This window comes from Scyliorhinus torazame, chromosome 2 (genome assembly GCF_047496885.1).
Source record: "Scyliorhinus torazame isolate Kashiwa2021f chromosome 2, sScyTor2.1, whole genome shotgun sequence".
Taxonomy (NCBI): domain Eukaryota; kingdom Metazoa; phylum Chordata; class Chondrichthyes; order Carcharhiniformes; family Scyliorhinidae; genus Scyliorhinus; species Scyliorhinus torazame.
The window spans coordinates 239,465,363-239,486,868 of NC_092708.1; positions in this window are offsets into that span (position 1 = coordinate 239,465,363).

Below are 21,506 nucleotides of genomic sequence, written 5' to 3' on the forward strand. Positions count from 1 at the left end.
AATCATTCGGTGAAATGGCATGGAAAATCTCTCGGTGACAGGGCATGGAAAATCACTTGGTGAAAGGGCATGGAAAATCTTGTGTTGAAAGGGCATAGCTAAAGCTGTGAGAAAGTTCAAAGTGTTGTTGATCAGAGAGAATATAAGATCATAGGAAATAGGAGCAGCGTAGACCGCATGGCCCTTCAGACCTGCTCCGCCATTCAATATGATCATGGCTGATCTTGGGCGACAACTTCACTTTCACGCCCGCTCCAAATATTCTTTAATCACCTGAGATACCAAAAATCTGTCTATCCTAGCCTTAACTATATTCAATAATGGAGAATCCACAACCCTCTGGGGTAGGGAATTCCAAAGATTCACAACCCCTTGTGGTGATACACCACTGTACTTCCCTACCATTGTACATGGTATATAATAGTTGTGTGTAACGTGGCCCTGTAATACTGTGTATTGTACTGTAGCTCTGCAGAGGTTCGGTCACTGGTAGGTAACCCGACCTGGCCACGGAGAGCTCAGCCTTAGCCACTCCCCCGGGAGTTACGTATAAGAACCCTCTTCTGGGACCGGCCCCATTCTGTCTGGGGTCGTCTGTGTCGGGTAAGCCTCCCATGTAGTATATTAAAGCCTTAGTTAAAGTCTCACATGTCTTTGTGGTTCTTGACGCTTAGTGCATCACCCCTTGAGTGAAGAATTTTCTCCTCATCTCAGTCCTAAATGCTCCTTGTCCTGGGAATGTGCCCCGATGTTTTAGATTCCCCGACCAATGGAAACAATCTCTCCGCATCCACCCTATCAAAGTCTCTTCCAAATTTTGAAGGTTTCTTTGAGATCACCTCTCATTCTTCTGAACTCCAGAGAATATGGACCAATTTATTCTCATGATAGGATAGCCCCACTCATACCAGTAACCAATTTAGAGAACCGTCGCTATATCGGTGTGGTGATACACCACTGTACTTCCCTAGCATTGTACATAGTTATATAATAGTTGTGTGTAACGTGGCCCTGTAATCCTGTATATGGTACTGTGTATTGTACTGTAGCTCTGTAGAGGTTCGGTCACCTGTATGTAACCTGACCTGGCCACGGAGAGCTCCGCCTTAGCCACTCCCCCGGGAGTTAAGTATAAGACCCAACTTCTGAGACCGGACCCATTTTGTCTGGGGTCGTCTGTGTCGGGCAAGCTTCCTATGTAGTGTATTAAAGCCTTAGCTAAAGTCTCACATGTCTTTGTGGTTCTTGACGCTTAGTGCATCAATTTAATACACTACAGTTATAATGGAGGCTGCTCTGAAACCCGACAAGCTCTCGCTCGACCCCCACGCTCCACGCCCGGATCACCTTTTCACCTGCTGGCTCCGGTGTTTCGAGGCCTACCTGGAAGCATCCTCCGCCTTCGCCAAAACGGACGCTGACCGACTCAACCTCCTGTGCTCACGGCTAGACTACGGCCTTTTCGATCTCATCACGGGAACTACGACCTACGCCGACGCCATCGTGAAGCTCAAAAGCCGGTATGCACGAACTGTTAATTCTATTTACGCCCGCCACCGCCTCGCCTCCCGGCACCAGCAGTCGGGTGAACCCCTATCCGTGTTTGTTCGGGACCTCGGTGCCCTCGCGCTCGCCTGCAATGCGCCAGCTGTCTCCGCTGAGCAGAACACTGAGGCCCTGGCGCTCGATGCCTTTGCTCGACGGTCTGCATGGGCGCCGCCCGGAACCCCGACTTACGTCACTTCCGGTCCACCGCCGATCGTCACTTCCGGTCCTGCGCACTCGACCGAAATGCTGCAAACAACTGAGATGCAGCCAGCGACAGCAACCTGCCCTCCAGCAGCAGCCTACGACGCCTGGGCGCCGCCACCTTCTTCCGCAGGCCGCTCCCCGGATCCGGCACCCTTCTCCAACAGCTCCACCATCGATCCATCGTCCTCGACCAGGACCGACCGCATCAGCTCGCCAGATCCACCATGGAGGTTCAGGTAAATTGTTTCACCGTTACCTGCCTCTTCGACAGCGGCAGCACGGAGAGCTTCCTCCACCCGGACACCGTGCGCCGCTGCTCCCTCAAGGTACTACCCACGCGCAAGCATATTTCCATGGCCTCCAACTCCCAGTCGGCTGAGGTTTCGGGCTACTGCGTCGTCACCCTCTCAGTGAACGGCGCGGTGTTCCAGGATTTCAAATTCATGGTCCTACCTCACCTCTGCGCCGCCACGATCCTCGGCCTGGACTTCCAATGCCACCTGCGCAGCCTCACCTTGCATTTTAACGGCCCCCTTCCCCCCCCCCCCCTTCACGGTCTCCAGCCCCCAGTTCTTCCCTGATTCCCCCCCCCGGGTCCCACCTGTAGTCTCTCCACGCTCAGGATCCCCCCCCCCTTCACTGTTTGCTAATCTCACCCCCGACTGCAAGCCCGTGGCTACTAAAAGTCGGCGTTACAGTTTCGGGGACCGCCAATTCATTCGAGCGGAGATTAAGCGCCTTCTCTCAGAAAAGATCATTGCTCACAGCACCAGCCCCTGGCGAGCCCAAGTGGTGGTAGTCAAGTCTAGCGAGAAACACCGCATGGTCATTGACTACAGTCAGACCATCAACCGGTACACGCTGCTTGATGCAAATCCCCTCCCCCGCATATCTGACATGGTCAACCAGATTGCACAGTACCGGGTGTTCTCCACCATAGACTTGAAATCCGCCTACCACCAGCTCCCTATCTGCCCGGAGGACCGTAACTTCACGGCCTTCGAGGCAGACGGCCGCCTCTACCACTTTCTTAGGGTACCCTTTGGCGTCACCAATGGAGTCTCGGTCTTCCAACGGGAGATGGACCGAATGGTGGACCAGAACAGACTGCGGGCTACCTTCCCGTATCTGGACAACGTCACCATCTGCGGCCACAACCAGCAGGACCATGACGTCAACCTCACTAAATTCCTCCAAACTGCCAAACGCCTCAATCTCACGTACAACGAGGCAAAATGTGTTTTCGGCACCACCCGCCTCGCCATACTCGGCTACATGGTGGAGAACGGTGTCCTCGGCCCCGATCCCGACCGTCTGCGCCCCCTTCTCGAACTCCCCATTCCCACCTGCCCCAAAGAACTGAGGCGATGCCTCGGGTTCTTTGCCTACTATGCCCAGTGGGTGCCCGCGTACGCTGACAAGGCCCGACCCCTCCTCCATTCCCCCTCATTCCCCCTCCCGCCCGAGGCCTGCCAGGCCTTCCACCTCCTAAAAACCGCTATCGCCAAAGCCGCCATGCATGCGGTAGACGAGTCTGCACCATTCCAAGTCGAGAGTGATGCCTCCGACTTTGCCCTGGGTGCCACCCTCAACCAGGCGGGCAGGCCCATCGCCTTCTTTTCCCGCACACTCCAAGGCCCCGAGATTTGCCACTCCTCTGTTGAGAAGGAGGCACAAGCCATAGTGGAAGCCGTCCGGCACTGGAGGCACTACCTGGCCGGAAAACCATTTACCCTCGTTACTGACCAACGATCAGTTGCGTTCATGTTCGACAACAAACAACGAGGTAAAATCAAAAATGATAAGATATTACGGTGGAGGATCAAACTCTCCACCTACAATTATACTATCTTATACCGGCCAGGTAAGCTCAATGATCCTCCTGATGCCCTGTCCCGTAGTACTTGTGCCAACGCACAGGATGACCGACTGCGGGCACTACATAATGACCTCTGTCACCCGGGCGTCAGGCGGCTCTACCACTACATCGAGGGCCACAACCTGCCCTTCTCAGTCGAGGAGGTCAAGGCCATGACTAGGGACTGCCAAGTCTGTGCGGAGTGCAAGCCGCAATTCTACAAGCCAGACAAGGCGCACCTAATCAAGGCTACCCGCCCCTTTGAACGTCTCAGCATTGACTTCAAAGGGCCCCTCCCCACACACAACTGCAACACGTACTTCCTCAATGTCATCGACGAGTACTCGCGGTTCCTCTTCGCCATTCCCGCCCCGACACGACCTCCTCCACCGTCATCAAAGCGTTGCACGACCTCTTCATGCTGTTCGGTTATCCCAATTACATTCACAGTGACCGGGGCTCCTCCTTCATGAGTGAGGAGCTGCGTCGGTACCTGCTCGCCCGGGGCGTTGCCTCGAGCAGGACGACCAGTTACAACCCCCGGGGGAACAGACAGGTGGAGAGGGAGAACGCGACAGTTTGGAAGGCCGTGCTGCTAGCCCTCAAGTCCAAAGGCCTACCAGTCTCCCATTGGCAGGAGGCCCTCCCTGCCGCACTCCACTCCATCCGGTCCCTTTTGTGTACTGCAACGAATGCTACCCCTCATGAGCGGATGTTTCTCTTCTCCAGGAGATCGGCATCCGTGACATTGCTTCCGTCCTGGCTCCTGTCCCCGGGCGACGTCCTGCTCCGCAAGCACGTGCGGACCTCTAAGGCGGAGCCCCTGGTGGAGAGAGTCCGTCTCCTCCACGCCAACCCACAGTATGCGTACATAGCGTACCCCGACGGGCGTGAGGAGACCATCTCCATCAAGGACCTGGCCCCCTCTGGGGCCCCTGCCGCCCCCGCCCCGCAACCTCCACCCCCCTCCTTCTCTGCTCCCGCCGATCCCTCGGCCTGTTACTACTCCGTGCCAGACGCTGTCATCCCGCAGTTTCGCCTCGAGCCAGCCGAAGCGGTGGGGGACGTCATGCCGCCTCGCGACCCAGCACCACCGACCGCACGGATACCACCGGACACTACCTCAGCGCCGCAGCTCCGACGTTCAAGGAGATCGACCAAACCCATCGTTCGTCTCGACCTCTGACGACACGGAACCTCCTGATGGACTCTGTTCGTTACTCCCTATTTGTTCACTGTGTTTGCTACTCCATATTTTCACCCCGGACTTCCTTCTAAACAAGGGGTGAATGTGGTGATACACCACTGTACTTCCCTAGCATTGTACATAGTTATATAATAGTTGTGTGTAACGTGGCCCTGTAATCCTGTGTATGGTACTGTGTATTGTACTGTAGCTCTGTAGAGATTCGGTCACCTGTATGTAACCTGACCTGGCCACGGAGAGCTCCGCCTTAGCCACTCCCCCGGGAGTTAAGTATAAGACCCAACTTCTGAGACCGGAACCATTTTGTCTGGGGTCGTCTGTGTTGGGTAAGCTTCCTATGTAGTGTATTAAAGCCTTAGTTAAAGTCTCACATGTCTTTGTGGTTCTTGACGCTTAGTGCATCAATCGGCTCCAATGCAAGTATACCCTTTCTTAAATTTGGAGGCCCAAAACTGCACATAGTATTCCAGATACAGTCTTACCAAAACCCTATAAAACTCTGGCAAGACTTGTTTACTCCTATACTCCAATCCCCTTGTTATGAAAAAGTAAAGTTGATACATGAAGCAGAAAACTGTGGCGCAAAGTGGGAAGCAGAGATTGCAATAGAATGGTTATTCCGTCAACGGGTTTGTCCACCATTGTGAAACACAAGGCGAACATCGCCGAACAGTTAGACAAGTGGGCATTCTCTCCAGTAAGGAAGAGATTGAGAATGGCTGTCTATCCGACATTGAAGAAGTTTTGCTAACATGGTTCAAGGCCACCCAAGCTGTGAACATTCCCACCTTCCAATAGAGGAAAGAGAGAAGAATCACCCCGGTGAAGAGCTTGGACAACATGGAGTTCACCTGAGGTGACGAATGCCTGGACTGATAAAAGACAAGACACAGCATTGTCTTTTGCAGGATAAGAGGCGAGGGGGCAGCTGTATTGACAGCAGTAACAAATTTGATTTGATATGATTTATTATTGTCACATGTATTAATATACAGTGAAAAGTATTGTTCTTGCATGCTATACAGACAATGCATATGGTACATAGGGAAGGAAGAAGAGACTGCAGAATATAGTGTTACAGTCACAGCTAGGATGTAGAGAAAAGATCAGCTTAATACGAGGTAGGTCCATTCAAAAGTCTGATAGCAGTAGGGAAGAAGCTGTTCTTGAGTCGGTTGGTACGTGACCTCAAACTTTTGTATCTTTTTCCTGACAGACAAAAGTGGAAGAGAGCATGTCCGGGGTGCATGGGGTCCTTAATTATGCTGGCTGCCTTTCCGAGGCAGCGAGAATTGTAGACAGACAGACAATGATTGGCTCCTAAATGGTCTTGCCCACATCTTGAACGAATATGAACCGAGAGGCATGTTTAATGTGGATGAAACCAAACTGTTTTACCATCTTTTGCCAGGCTGCTCTTTGATTCTAATAAGTGAAACATGCAATGGTGGAAAGTAGAGCAAGGAACGTGTCCCTGCTATGGGCAGTGCCAACACGGATGGCATTGGAAAGCTGCCACTTCCTGTTTTTAAAAAAAGTGTGGGAGTGAGTGGGAAAAGAGGTGTTTCCAACATAGAAAACAAAACGGTAAGAGGCGGGTCCCACAACATCACGCCGTCAGCAACTTCTTTTTTCAAAGATCAGTGTGCCATTTTTAAAGGCCATCCTGATACATAAAAGTAGAAGTGGAATACTCCCGCCACTCCCCCCCCCCCCCCCCCCCATACACCTCCACCCTCCCCCACCGCCATTGCCCGGGCACTATCCCCTGACCTGGGCAGGAACCCCCCCCCAAGTGACACACTCACCTGAGCTACTCCAGCGGATCTGTCTGCCAGGTGCACGCTGTGGGAATCATAATTCACATTGGCATAGAATCATAGAATTTACAGTGCAGAAGGAGGCCATTCGGCCCATCGAGTCTGCACCGGCCCTTGGAAAGAGCACCCCAGTAATGGACAGTAGGGGCCTAAAGATTAGATTTAAATTAATCATATGAGGTTCATCACTGGCAGGGGGCGGGGACAATCGTGATGGAATTCCCGCTGATGTATAGCGTGATTTGGACCTCTCGTGAGAACTTGTGCTCCCGTCGCCATCCATACCTAATACAATTGGGAGCACCAAGTACTGGCCCATGTTGCTTTGCAAACGTCAAGGCACTATCCACACAGCATGAGGTTAACAAAACCATCTGGATGACTGCCAGCACTTTTGAGACATGCATCAGGAAAGTGGACAAAATGTATCAATGAAAGAACAAGAAAAATTGTCATCATTACAGACAGCTTCATGGCACAACCCAATACCACTGGCTTGAAGAGCCTGAATGTGTTGCTTCCACCTCTAAAACCACGGGCAAACTCCAGCCAATGGAAGCTGAAAACTCACTATCAACAGCTGTCGATCTCTCAGGTTATGAAGGTCACTGATAAGAAGCAGCAGTACAATCCAATTACACTCAATGCCCTGTTCATGATGAAAAAGGCATGTAAGATAGTGACGGAAGCCATATGTACCAATCACGCTGGGTTCAATCAGGTTATGACTGCACGAGGTGTCAAGAACGAGGAGGAACAGGGTGAGGCCACCCAGACCGATGACGAGGTACTTTTCACTCGGTTGCAGGAGGCTGGCATGGAACTTCCAGCAGTGACGACCAAGGAAACTTACATGGAGATGGACGGTGCCGTACGATGTGCGATATAACTGTAATAAGTCCACGGAGGCAGAAGTCCCATCACCAGAATCCCTTTTATTTACAAACCCCCCCCCCCTTTTATTTACAAACCCAACAGCTGACCAACCAGGTGCATTCAGTCTGCTGTCTACACCGGGAGTGCAGAGGATCTGGCACTCCCTGTTATATACACAGAAAGGGGTATCCTGATTGGCTACTAATCAGGGAACTCGTAAATTAATTGGCCAATCACAAAGGCCTGGCCTAAGTCATTACAATAACCGACATCCGATGCCAGCGTAGATGCAGTATATTCGTTAACCCTGGAACCTGAGCAGGACAGTGGCCCTGAAGAGTCCGATGAATGCCTGGCTACCCGCCTGTCTGTTTTCCTAGCTGATGCCACAGGGGCCACAGAGATATGATGGGATTATGCAGCACATAAGCACCAAAAACAGGTTTGACTGCATTGAAAACATGGTGACTTTCTCGTTCATATCCAAAGACAACACAGAGGCTGAAATTCTCCGGTCATTGTGATTCACTTTTTCCACTGGCAGCACAACCCTGCCCGTGGGTTTCCCGGTGGCATGAGGTGGTTATAAAGGGAAATCCCATTGACAAGTGGCGGGAAGATAGAATCCCGCTGCCAGTGAACAGCATACGACCGAGATACGTGTGGCTGGCGGACTGGAGAATCCCGCCCAGAATGTTTCCAGAGCCAACTCCGTACCTTTTTCAATGCAACGTCCGGGCTTTTTGCAAGGTCTGGCCATGGTATTGTGCGAACATTTACTGCCTTACTGTGTTTTCATTTGGCATTTGAATCGTTGTTTTTGTCCCAGATTACATTTGTAGGCATATGCATTCACATGAGAATGGGGCCTCCTCAGCGCTATCACAAAGCCCCACTAGCACACTTTTGGAAGCAGATAACCGGCGATTTAATTCATTGCGATTTTATGTAGCAGTGTCTGAGCATTGCGAGGTTGAAATTTGTATGACTGCAATTATTTTACGGGTATCAAACATGTGCAGAGCAGTTCCGTGGCCTGCACCCAATCTCCTCAGGTCCTGGCCCCACTGCTAAAATATTGAGAACCATTTTTAGATGTAGTCCCAGTCTTCAGTTGTTTTAACATGATAAGAGATTCCACCGCAGGATCCCTCTACAAAAATCAATCCTGATCCATTCAGGATGATTCTTTCCAACACCCGTCACCATCACCCCCTATTTCCCCACCACCCACTGCTGCCAAATAAAGATATATTATTTTTGAATACTTTTAAAAATGTGTTCTGCAGAGTCAGAAGTGTTCACCACAGCAACACAGTCCTGATGACTGGCCTCATCACTTATAATGCATTGTAAGTTGAATTGTGTATTTTGTCCTCTTGAGGCTACCATACACACATGTACCAGCAGGGGAGAGTCTGCTTGGAAGAGAATTATGAACAATAAAGGATCTATGTTCACCAGTTCATGCAGTTCTATATCTTAATGTCTTTGGCTAAATATGTAACTGTTACTATCCCAAGAACTTCACATCGCTTCCAGAAAAACATTCCCACCCGCCCACTCCTCCACCATGCCTGAAACATAACTGAATGCTGCAGCTTGCCCTGAAAAGGTAGATGGTGTCTCTGATTGCAATGGTGTCTCTTAATCCAATGCCAATGTCCATCAATAAGATTATTTGCATGCTTTCACAAATAAGTTGTTACTTTTTTGTAATTGTAATGTCCTATCTAGAAGATAGGAGGAAAATATATCTCTACATCAAACTGGCCACTTTATAAAAAAAAATTTTTTAAATGGACAAAAACTTTACCCTGACAAGCCTGACTCACCATGATTCATACCAGACAAATTTCTAGCCTTCAGAAAACTAGCAGGACCTCATTATTTTTAAAGTGATGCTAATGCCCCTTTGTGACTGCAGAAAATCAAATTCCAAAGAACTGCATCAAGACCCTTTACACTTCTAAGGCAGAACATTGTGTCTGCAAGGGCAAAAGGGACTCTGACTCCTGTATTAAACATCTCAAGATCCCAGACATGGACAAATCCATCCTTTGTCCAAAGCCCAGGAGAGGTTGGTTTTGCCCCAGCTAATTGGGGGTATGGGTTAGTGACATGGCCGGGTTTTGCCCCAGCTAGAGTATTGTGTGCAGTTCTGCAATCCACATGGGAGGAGGGATGTGATAGCATTGGAAAGGACGCAGAGGAAATTTACCAGTATGTTGCCTGGGCTGGAGAGTTTTGATAATGAAGAGAGATTGGATAGATTGGCGTTGTTTTCCTTGGAGTAGAGGAGACTGAGGGGGGACATGATTGATATAAAATTATAAGGGGTGGAGATAGAGTAGACAGGAAGAAACTTCTCCCGTTGTTGGAGGGATCAATGACCAGGGGGCATAGATTTAAGGTAAGGGACAGGAGGTTTAGAGGGGATGTGAGGGGAAACCTTTTCACCTAGAGGGTGGTGGGAGTTTGGAACTCGCTGCCTAAATGGGTGGAGGAGGCAGAGACCCTCAGAACATTTAAGAAGTATTTAGATTGAAGGGAGCATCGGTATGGGCTCCAATTTGTGGCAATCACCGGTTTGAGCCCGGGGGGGCTAAATGGGGGGGGGGGGGGGGTTCGGAGGTGACAGCGAGCTGAGATTGAGCAGTTAGGGGACCTGTTTGTTGACGGCAGCTTTCCGTGCTTGGAGGACTTGGAGGAGAGGTTTGAGCTACCAGGTGGGAATGAGTTCTGCTACCTGCAGGCAAGGGACTTTGCACGGAGGCAGGTCTCAATGGCATGTCCACCGTATGAAAGGTATGGGTGGTTCCGAGTCCAGAGGTGGTGATTTGTGGTGTGTCGGAAGACCCGAGCGTCAGGGGGCGAGAGAGGCTGATGTTTTGGCCATTGCCTCCCTGATAGCCCGGAGACAGGTCTTATTGGTGTGGACGGACTCGGAGCCCCCAAAATCGGGGGTATGGGTTAGTGACATGTCCGGGTTTCTCAGGCTTGAGAAGATCAAGTTTGCCCTGAGAGGATCGACGCTAGGGTTCGTCCAGAGGTGGCAGCTATTTATTGACATCTTTGGGGATAATTAAGCTGTCAGCAGATACAAAATGACGAGGGGAGGGAGGGGGGGGGGGGGTGAAGGGTGGCGGTAAGGGAGGGAGGGAGGTAGGGGGGTTTGGTTGAGGCGGGATTAGTTAGTGGGGGAGGGGGGCTGGGGAACTATGGGCGAAATTCTCCGGTATCGCTGCGATGTCCGCCGACTGGCGCCCAAAGCTGCGCAAATCAGTCGGGCATTGCGCCACCCCAAAGGTGCGGAATGCTCCGCATCTTTGGGGGCCGAGCCCCAACCTTAAGGGGCTAGGCCCGCGCCAGACGAATTTCCGCCCCGCCAGCTGGCAGAAAAGGCCTTTGGTGCCCCGCCAGCTGGCGCAGAAATGACATCTCCGGGCGGCGCAGGCGCGGGAGCGTCAGCGGCCGCTGACAGTTTCCCGTGCATGCGCAGTGGAGGGAGTCTCTTCCGCCTCCGCCATGGTGGAGACCGTGGCGAAGGCGGAAGGAAAAGAGTGCCCCCACGGCACAGGCCCACCCGCGGATCGGTGGGCCCCGATCGCAGGCCAGGCCACCGTGGGGGCACCCCCCGGGGCCAGATCGCCCCCCGCCCCCCCCACGACTCCGGAGCCCGCCCCCGCCGCCTTGTCCCGCCGGTAAGGTAGGTGGTTTAATCTACGCCGGCGGGACAGGCATTTTAGCTGCGGGACTTCGGCCCATCTGGGCCGGAGAATCGCGGGGGGGGGGCCACCAACCGGCGCGGCGTGATTCCCGCCCCCGCCGAATCTCCGGTGCCGGAGAATTCGGCAACCGGCGGGGGCAGGATTCATGCCAGCCCCCGGCGATTCTCCGACCCGGCGGGGGCTCGGAGAATCTCGCCCTATGTATGTAAGCCACGTTGGCTGGGTGTGGTTGTTGATTGGGTGGGTGTTATTTACTTTGTTGTTTTTCCTCTTGAAAATTTTTGTTAAAAGTTTATAAATGCCTTAATAAAATATTTTTTTTTAAAAGAAGTACTTAGATGTGCACTTGCGATGCCAAAGCAAACAAGGCTATGGGCCAACTGCTGGAAAATGGGATTAGAATACTTAGGTTGTTTTTTACCGCCACAGACATGATGGACTGAAAGTCCTTTTCTGTGCTATAGACCTTTATGACTCTAAGTGGGAAGTGTGTCACATGACATTCTCCAAGCTACTCGATCCATGTGGAACTGAACATAGGACGTCTACCATTTTACCACCCAACAGTTAGCAGCAGAAAAGGTTCTGTCCAGGTAAATGCCTGACCCTTATCTACACCGTGTTCTGCTGAAACATCGGAACCCTTATATCAGTGCCTCTCTCCGTGCCTTCTCAACTCATGGAAGTCCTTGCTTCTGGAAAGATGAATCACCCTGCAACAGTTTCAGCTTGCTAACCTCTGAAGGAATACACCATTGGAATTTTGATTCTGGACTCTGGACACACAAGCCATAACTCTTATTTTTATTGTAGCCGTGTCCTGTACCCCTTTCTTTCCCTCATCCTTCTTCTATTATATGTGTGCAAAAGGGGTGGACATTGTCAAACCATGTCTCCTGTTTTGTGTGCGTGTAAAAAAAAAACTCTTATTTGACCTCATCTTGAGTTTGCTGTTAGGTTATTAATAGATGATTGCTAAACATCTTTCTGTTTATGGATGATTGGTGAGAGGGACAATTCAGGGCTGTTTAAATTAAACCTCTTGGCCACAACAGGAAGAAAATCTTTTACTCAAAATTATCATTACAAAAAAAGCAAATCATTTTGTTACATTTAGGCCTTTTCCCCATCTTTATTGTCATAATAGGTGACAACCAGGGCAGCACGGTGGCACAGTGGGTTAACCCTGCTACCTCACGGGGCTGAGGTCCCAGGTTTGATCCCGGCTCTGGGTCACTGTCCGTGTGGAGTTTGCACATTCTCCCCGTGTTTGCGTGGGTTTCGCCCCCATAGCCCAAAGATGTGCAGGCTAGGTGGATTGGCTACGCTAAATTGCCCCTTAATTGGAAAAAAAAAATGAATTGGCTACTCTAAATTTATATGAATAAAAAAATAATAGGTGACAACCATTTTCTGATTCATTCCCCCTTGATCAATTGCAGTCAACTTGACTGGTTTGAATTTAAATAAAGCTTGGCGGTTAACTGTCAGTCGTCAGTTAATTGGTTTATTCACCATGGCAAAGCCTCTACCAATCAGACTTCACTGGCCAACCAGTCGGTGCACTCTTCTCATGAAATTTAAACTCTTTTTCCCGTTACATTTAGTATTCTTGCGAATTGTCCTGGTGAGTAGAAGATGAAAAGCTTTGACAACGTGTGTCTTTTTTAGCAATACTAAAGTTCTGTACTACCAAATGACTATTAAGATAATAAAAATGCAATGAGAATGGGAAAAGGTGTAATAAGTGGTAATACCCATGACTCAGAGAAAACAGCTTTTCCAGTTTTATAGACATGTGTTCAAAATGTTTCCAATGAATTGCTTATTCAATTGTGCAGACTGGTATTTAAATAAAGCTTGGCGGTTAACTGTCAGTTGTAGGCAGGCATAGCATCTAAATTGCGCAGCAAGTTAAATAAATGGCAAGCAAATATTTTCTTGGTGGCAGTGTTTGAGTGAGCAATTTTGCCTCCGAGACCAGGAGAGTTTCCTGCTCTTCCTCAAAGTGTGACTTGGGGACCTGTATACATACACCATAGTAGTGGGCTTGCCAACCCTCCAGGATTGGCCTTGAGTCCCCAGGAATTGACGATCAATCACCAAGGAAACTGCAACTGAAGAAAATTGACGATAAAGGTGCAAATAATAGGTGCCATATATGGATGAATGTAGAACTTAAAGCAGCTTCCAATAAAATGCATTTTGCACGCACTCAGTATGTGACTGCAGATTCCACCACTGCAAATAATAGATATCTTACTGCTGATTCCTTAATGATATTTGATGTGTGCATGCTCTTGCATTTTGGCCATTTATATTTCCAGTAATGGATTACATTGAAATATGATATAACATCACAGGTATTTCAGCAACATCATATGGGTTTAGTAATTAAAATAGATGCCAGGATTACTGAACCATATTTGGCAGCAACACAATTTCCCCACTAAACACGCCAGAAAATAGAGTAAAGCCTCATACAATGGGTCATTTCCAATACAGTACTCCACTTGAGTGCTGTTTTGCTACAAAGCCTTACAACAAATCAGAGCACTCACAGAGAGGCAACAGAATTGTACTACATCAAAAAGAAGTTAAACACAGAAGCTCTAGGGAAAGGGCTTGAAAGGATGGTATCTTAACAAAGAAGTATCGGAGAACAAGAACTCCAATGCACTTTGAGAAGGTTGGGTGTGGCCAATGTGACAGAAGGCTATTAGTCAGGTTATAGAAGAAAACTGTTTTACTTGAAATAGTGATTCTGTAACAAAATTCAAAGCACAGCAGATCAGCATTGTTGATGTAGCACAGTTGTTGCAACTTATGCCAAATTGGAATTGGCTGACAATGAAACTAGAACTAGAAATACCTGTAGTGCTGGTAAGCTACATTTAAGGCTATAATATCACTAACATTCATAATACAAAGAACTGCCTCGTTGAAAATATTAAACTACATTCTAACATATTACAAACAATGGGGCCAAATATTGGTTTCAGTAATTCAGGAATGTAGTGGGTGGAATGATGGCTGATTGCCTGATGTCACCATAAGAGTCCCAATCAGTTTTTAAGAAGCAGTTCGATATAGCATTTGGAGCGAAGTTAACCAAGAATATAGGGGGAAAGGCAGGATTAGGCTATTGAGTTGGATGATCAGCCATGATCCTAAGAATTGTAGAGCAGGTTCGAAGGGCCAAATGGCCCCATCCTGCTCCTATTTTCAATGTTTCTCTGTTTAAAGTTGATTCTGATTCCAATGGTATATCGAATCCATTTCCATGGAGTAGGTCCCTTAATTAAATCGGTCAAAAGACTGCATGCCTCAAATTTCTTTCTCTGTTCCAGCTTAAATGCTGACTTTGGGAAACTCGGCAGCTAAAGGGAGGCAAGGACAACTGCATGGAACAGGTACGTGCTTTTACGGGACAGTTTGCTTGACAGCAGCAGCAGGAGTCCTTCTCTTGCTGCTCACCAAGCAAACCTATAAGATTTCCCAGGAATCAAAAAGGATCAGAAACACTGCAATACAATTGCTGTTCTGAGGTCCACGATGTTTTCCCCTCCTCTCCTGCCCCAGCTGCAATCTTCTCCCCATCTCCCCCAATCTCGACATCTCTCTACTCTACTCCGTGTCTGTGGATTGGCTCAATCTGAATGTTCGTGGCTAGGCGGATGGATTTTACAAGTAGCCAGCAGGTCCCGCCATTAAATTCATTCCGTCTGAGGAAAACCTATTCGCTCAGGTTTCCCGAGAGCAAAGTAACACGTCGCCCTGACCCACAATTCCTTCTCTTCTGTTCCCTCAATTTCAGGATCCATGAATCTTAGTCTTGGGATTCCTGCTCCTCCTTTATCCCTCAGTCTGCTGACCTTGTACAATCACTGAGTGGAAACTCTGACAGTCTCCACATCGTTTATGGCCCTTCCACTGTATTTCACTGGATGTTTGGCCTTTCTTTTAATAACATAACTTTAGCTCCAAGATGAACGATCAACGGGGTGTGGTGGGGTGGGGGGGGGGGGGTGGGGGGGGGGGGGGGGGGATGTTGTTTTCATCTCAAACACAAAGGCCTGATTTCATCCTGAAAATTGAGAGTGCATTTCACTGCAGTGCATGCATGGATTAATTAATGTAATTGTGGCATGGGAGGCAAACGGATTATTAATTATTTATCTGCTGTGGTTTAGCAAAGTATGAGCTGTTTGTTGTTTTAGGAATCAATCGAAAAGATCACATGCTTCGTTACTTCCGAGCAGATCTCTTTGCAATGTCTTTCCAAGTTATTTCAGTGTAGGTGTAGCCCACTGTCCTCCAACTTACCAAGCAATTCTAGCGTGAATATGTTTTTCGTCAGTTTGTGCAATGTTATTTTCAGCGAAATGATGCACTTGATCAAGGGTTATGTTTCCCTCTGGTGCTATGTTTGATGATATGGGTAGACATAGTAAAGACAGAAAGAGGGTGCCCTGCATGAAGTGGAAATGGATTCTTGTCCTTATTACCCAGAATTAACCTTACTAAGTTGTGTAGAAATTAATGAAAATGTTTCATTTAAAGGATTTTCAGATCTTGCTATGGGCTGATCAAGGTGATCTTGTGTATGCTGCACAGTGGAAATAAAACTAAAACGCCTCAGCGTCCTCTATTTCCATTTAGGACAATGGGCTGGCAGTCCCCCAGCCGCGTGTTTCTCGGTCGCGTGCCATTCGCTGGTGGCGGGATCCTAGCTTCCTGCTGCTGGTCAATGGGATTTCCCTTTGAACCCACCCCACACCGCCACAAAGCACACAGGTGGGGGGTGCACTGCCAGTGGGAAAAGTGAATCCAGACTACCGGCCAATATGGTATGCTTTCATCACTGTCTTACTTTCTCTTTAAGTTCTGCTGCTGCTACTGTAAGATATTTTATTGTGGTCAATCAGAGGTGGCTTAGCCTGATATTTTGTGTCCTGTGCTTACAGGTGGATTTGCGCTGCTCCGGAAAGTTAATCATGGCCCAAATTCTCTGGTCTTTGGGATTCACTTTTACCGCAGTGCATGCCCGCCAAAAGGTTTCGGGGTGGCGTGGGTAGTTTCAATGGGAAATTCCATTGACAAGCGGCGGGAAGATAGAATCCCACCAACAGCGAACAGAGCGCTGCCGAAAATCATGCGACTGGGGAACTGGAGAATGCCACCCCATCTTTCGCCAATTGGGTTTCCATGTTTCGTTCAGTGAAAGAAACTATCATAAGTCTTAACCATGCCATTTTCAAATAGCGTTGCACACCATAAACAGATTAACTCTGGCATCCCCTTGAGGAATATGCTGGGAAAATGATTACAGGTGCTTTGCAGTTTGCCCCTCTTGTTAGGAAAACAAATGTAGTTTTAGGGTATTAATATTTGCATTGGTAAACATTAGAAACAGGGTATAATTTTAAGTGTGTTTAATTTAATGTTTCTGTGCCTGGAAGGGTAAAACCTATTGTTAGATTCATGCTGGACAAATGTTTTTGTATGTTTGAGGGTTGGTTAAGTTCTAACTGTGTTTCTATTGTGCATAGAGAAGGCTACAGTATAAAGAGTAAATAGAAGTAGCAGTCATTGCTTAGCAACTGGAGGCCTTTGTTAGCTCGAAATTCTTCTACGTTTTAGTTTTATCTGGATATATTGCTGTTAGAGACAGAACCTTGGGGAGTGAACCTATCTCAATTCTTCAAGGAGAAGCTAGACAGGAGAGAGAGTGACAAAGGCTTCCCAAAGAACAAGTTACTGTCCAGATAACCAGGGAATTGGGACCAGAAAGAATTTCTCAAGACGACTAAGGTTAAGAGAACAGACACCAAGGTATTTTTAAGAAGAATTCAAGGAAGAGTAAACAACATGTTCTGAGTTAAAGACACAATTTTAAACAGATTTACATTGGGCAGCAGACTTCAAAGATAACTCAAACATTTGATGACATTTTAATAACAGTCTGGGAATCTAGAATCTAAAGCAAATGTGAGCAGTTTGTACAGCAGTCCAAACAAAGTAATTCTAACAGGGTTGGTGTAAAATCCTGGGCTGGATTCACTGTGAAAAGGGGAGCATAAGCTTTGTTTAAAAGTGTCATTTGCAAATCTGGACTCATTACAGAATGCAAACAGCTAAGGGAAAGCATTATTGTGAGAGAAGGTTTTAAAGCGTGTTTTGGGAGTGGAATTTAGAAACCCTCATCTGCGGAGGGGGGGGGGGGGGGGAAACGACGACTCTGTGTGTTAATGAGACTATTGTAGCTTAATATGTACTTTAGAATCCATGTTAATCTTAAATTCTGTGTGTCGAGGGGGAGTAAAGAAGTATTGTATCTTAATCCAATTTTTTCATGTTTAAGAAATCTTTTTTCTTTTTGTTTAAACTAATTAGTGGTTCTGTGACTCTGTTCCTCCATGTTTTATAAGCAAAAAGTAAAATTTGTGGGTCTTTTGAGCCAGGATTTCATTCTGAGATCTTCCCATCCAGTTATAACATCAAGTGGGTTGATAACACTCTCCTTTTAAATTCTCATAGAAATTAATCTGTGGAAAATTATGGTTACCTGCCATTTTCACAGTAACTTCATTGCAATGTTAATGTAAGTCTACTTGTGACACTAATAAAGATTATTATTATTTTGATTAACAGTTGTTAAATTATATCAAATAAGACCATTTAATACATCTTCAGAGTCATAGGGCAGGACCCCCCACCGGGTCAGAGAATGGCCAGGGGGGCGGCGTGAATCCCGCCCCTGCTGGATGCCGAATTCTCCGGCGCCGGGGTTTTGGCGGGGGCGGGAATTGCGGCACGCCGGTCGGCGGCTGCTGGCAGCGGCCTCCCCCGGAAATTCTCCGGCCCGCGATGGGCCAAGTGGCCACCTGTTTTCGGCGGGTTCCGCCGGCGTAAATCACAACAGGTCCTGACCGGCGGGACCAGGCTCCACGGGCGGCCTGCAGAATCCTCGGGGGGGGGGGGTGCAGGGGATCTGGCCCCTGGGGGTGCCCCCACGGTGGCCTGGCCTGCGATCGGGGCCCATCGATCTGCGGGCGGGCCTGTGCCGTGGGGGCACTCTTTCCCTCCGCACCAGCCGCTGTCAACCTCCACCATGGCCGGTGTGGAGAAGAACCCCGCTGTGCATGCGCTCGGATGCACCAGCACACACTGGCGCTCCTGTGCATGCATCAACCCGCGCCGGCCGGCGGAGGCCCTTCGGCGCTGGTCGGCGTGGCGCCAATCCCTTCCGCGCTGGCTGGCGCGGCGCCACACACTCCGCCGCCGGCCTAGCCCCTGAAGGTGCGGAGGATTCTGCACCTTCGGGGTAGCCCGACGCCGGAGTGGTCTGCCCCGTCGGTTCGCGGAGAATCCCGCCCATAGATTTGTGCAGCGCAGAAAAGTCCCTTCGGGCCATTGAGTCTGCACCAACAATAACTACGCCTAATCTTGTGCTGATCCCACTAACCTGTGCGTGTCCCATATCCTTGAATGTGATGGTTTCAAGTATTCATCCAAGTGCTTTTTAAATGTTGTGAGTTTTACAGCCTCCACTACCATCTCAGGCAGTGCATTCCAGATTCTCACCACACTCTGAGTGATTTTCTTTCCCTCAAATACCTTCGGAGTCTCCTGCCCCTCACCTGAAATGTATGCACAAGCAGTTTGTAAAAGGAAAATCAAGGGGTGGGATTCTCCGACCCCCACCTCCCCTCTAGTGGCAGAGGAAGATTGCCACTGGTCGGTAAGATCTTCCAGGTCTCACCAATGTCTATGAGGTTTTGCGTGGCTCTCTCGCCAGAAGGAATGGCTGGAAAATGCCACCCAAGGTGAGAAGAAAATATACCACTACATTTGTAGAAAGCAGTGTGGCTTTGGAACTTCTGTTATTGCAATTAGCCAAACAATTCTGCATCTGGTACGAGTCAGCCCTTTTCTACTCTTTAATTATTAAAATTAAAAAGAATAAGAAATGATATCCCAGGTATGGAAAAGGAAACCCATCACATTTCACCTTGCTGTAACAGAAATAAAAGCCAAAAATTAACTGGGCTCGAAAACAATATGTACCAATATAACATCATGGACCATGACACATCAGTGGCTGACCTTAGTATGTCTTATAAAAAACAATTATACCTTATTGAACCCCTCTATCCATATTCTCTTCGGATATCTATCTAACTCCCTACTCACTGCTCTGGCCATGCTGGTACTCTTAGCGAAGAGCATGTCACTTACATCAGCACCTCTTTCATCCTCATAACCAAAGCTTCCCAAATTGGGGCTCAGTGAGAAAAAGTTTGGAAGTACATCAAAAGTTTCACAATCCTTACCATTATCCTCATTACTGTCATCCAATTGCATTCTGGGGCATGGGTCTTGCCCTCACTTCACTATAAAGATAAACTCCAACACCAAAACCCGAACAAAATAATAATTCTTCAAGCCAATGTTCTCACGTTATGCCAGTGTTGACTAGAATAATAATGATTCGTCCTTGTGCAAGCTCTTAGTGTCTTGTGTAGCTGGCTACATTCCTACCTTGGTTCTCCTATGAATTGTTTGCTCAGTGGCTACAGTTCGGGATGCTGAGCTCTCAGTGAGGGCCATAGAGGACAATCTTCAGCAGCCTTTGGCGGTGAGGGTCCAGGTGCAGGATTTCAACGTGGACCCGGCTGGCCGTATCAAGGATTGGCAGAGGAGCAGGTCCGGTGTCAGCCTGACTGTGAAATGCCTGCCTCACCCATGGAGCCAGGCTACTTCCCTTGGAGTAGGCCTTAGTAATCCCCTGATAGCGGATGTGGGAGCATGAGAGCAACATTCTTACTTTGACAACACAAGCAAAGTTATTAGTTGTTTTACGGAATTGCAGCTATGTCTTGGGTGCTGAGCTGTTGCCATTAACATGACCCGTTACCACTTTCTTTTATATTTGTTCATGGGATGCAAGCAACACTGGAAAGACCAGCATTTGTTTTCCTCTCTCTGGAATTGACCTTGAGAAAGTGATGTTGACCTGCCATCTTGGATGCTGGCCATCTCTTGTAGGTATACCCAGAGCGCTGTTCGGAGATAGTTCCAGGATTTTGACCCAGTGGCAGTGATAGAATGACAATATGGGCAGCACGGTAGCACAGTGATTAGCAATGGTGCTTCAATGCGCCAGGGACCCAGGTTCGATTCCCCGCTTGGGTCACTGTCTGTGCGGAGTCTGCACGTTCTCCTCGTGTCTGCATGGGTTTCCTCCGGGTACTCCGGTTTCCTCCCACAAGTCCCGAAAGACGTGCTGTTAGGTCATTTGGACATTCCGAACAGGCGCCAGAATGTGGCGACTAGGGGATTATCACAGTAGTTTCATTGCAGTGTTAATGTAAGCCTACTTGTGACCATAAAGATTATTATTATATAGTTTCAAGTCAGATTGGTGTGTGGTTTGGAAGGGAATTTGCAGGTGGCGGCTTTCCTTTATGTCTGATGTCCTTGTCCTTTTAGGTATTAGACGGGAGGTAAAGAAAATGACCCCCTGCCACTGAAATCGGAGTTGATGTGTGCCACGCTTCCTGCTCCCTGAATAATAAGAGGATATCTATCCTCCTGTCCACAGACAAGACCAGGTCCTCCACCAAGCGTTACAAATCTAGATGCTGTGCCTGGACCTCTTGCAGCCATTTTGCTCAGCATATCCACACAGCCATTTCCACACATTAAATCAAGGATTGACATTACCTCACCCGGAACCAAGCCTCCTCTGTTATACCTTTTACCATTTTCAGCCTTTGTTATAAAGCTCAGATGCCTGAACCCAGCTTTCTCTGCCTATTCTGTAACTCCTGAATGTCTTCCTTGTGATACAGTGACCTGAACTGTGCACAGATGGGGGTCAGACCAACCAACTGTACAAATTCAGAATAACATCCAGAGATGTGTGATCTATTCCACTGCCAATAGAGTCAAAGATCCCCAATTAGTTCTCTTTACATAGCTGCACACAGTGCTCACGACTTCACAGATCCCTCTTCTGAATTGAGCCATGTAGAGTCGTACCTTTGAGAGGAGAATTTTACGGCCCCTTCTCGCCATCAGGATTTTCCATTCCCGCTGAAGTCAATGCACTTTTGAACACCTTGCCGCAGTTTACGGACCCACCTCTAAAATTCCACCCTAAGCTTCTACTGCCTCCTGTTTGTTATCCTTTCCCAATCTCATGGTTTTGCAGTCCCATTCCCCTTCATTGTCTCCTCTGCAAGAAATGTTTGTCT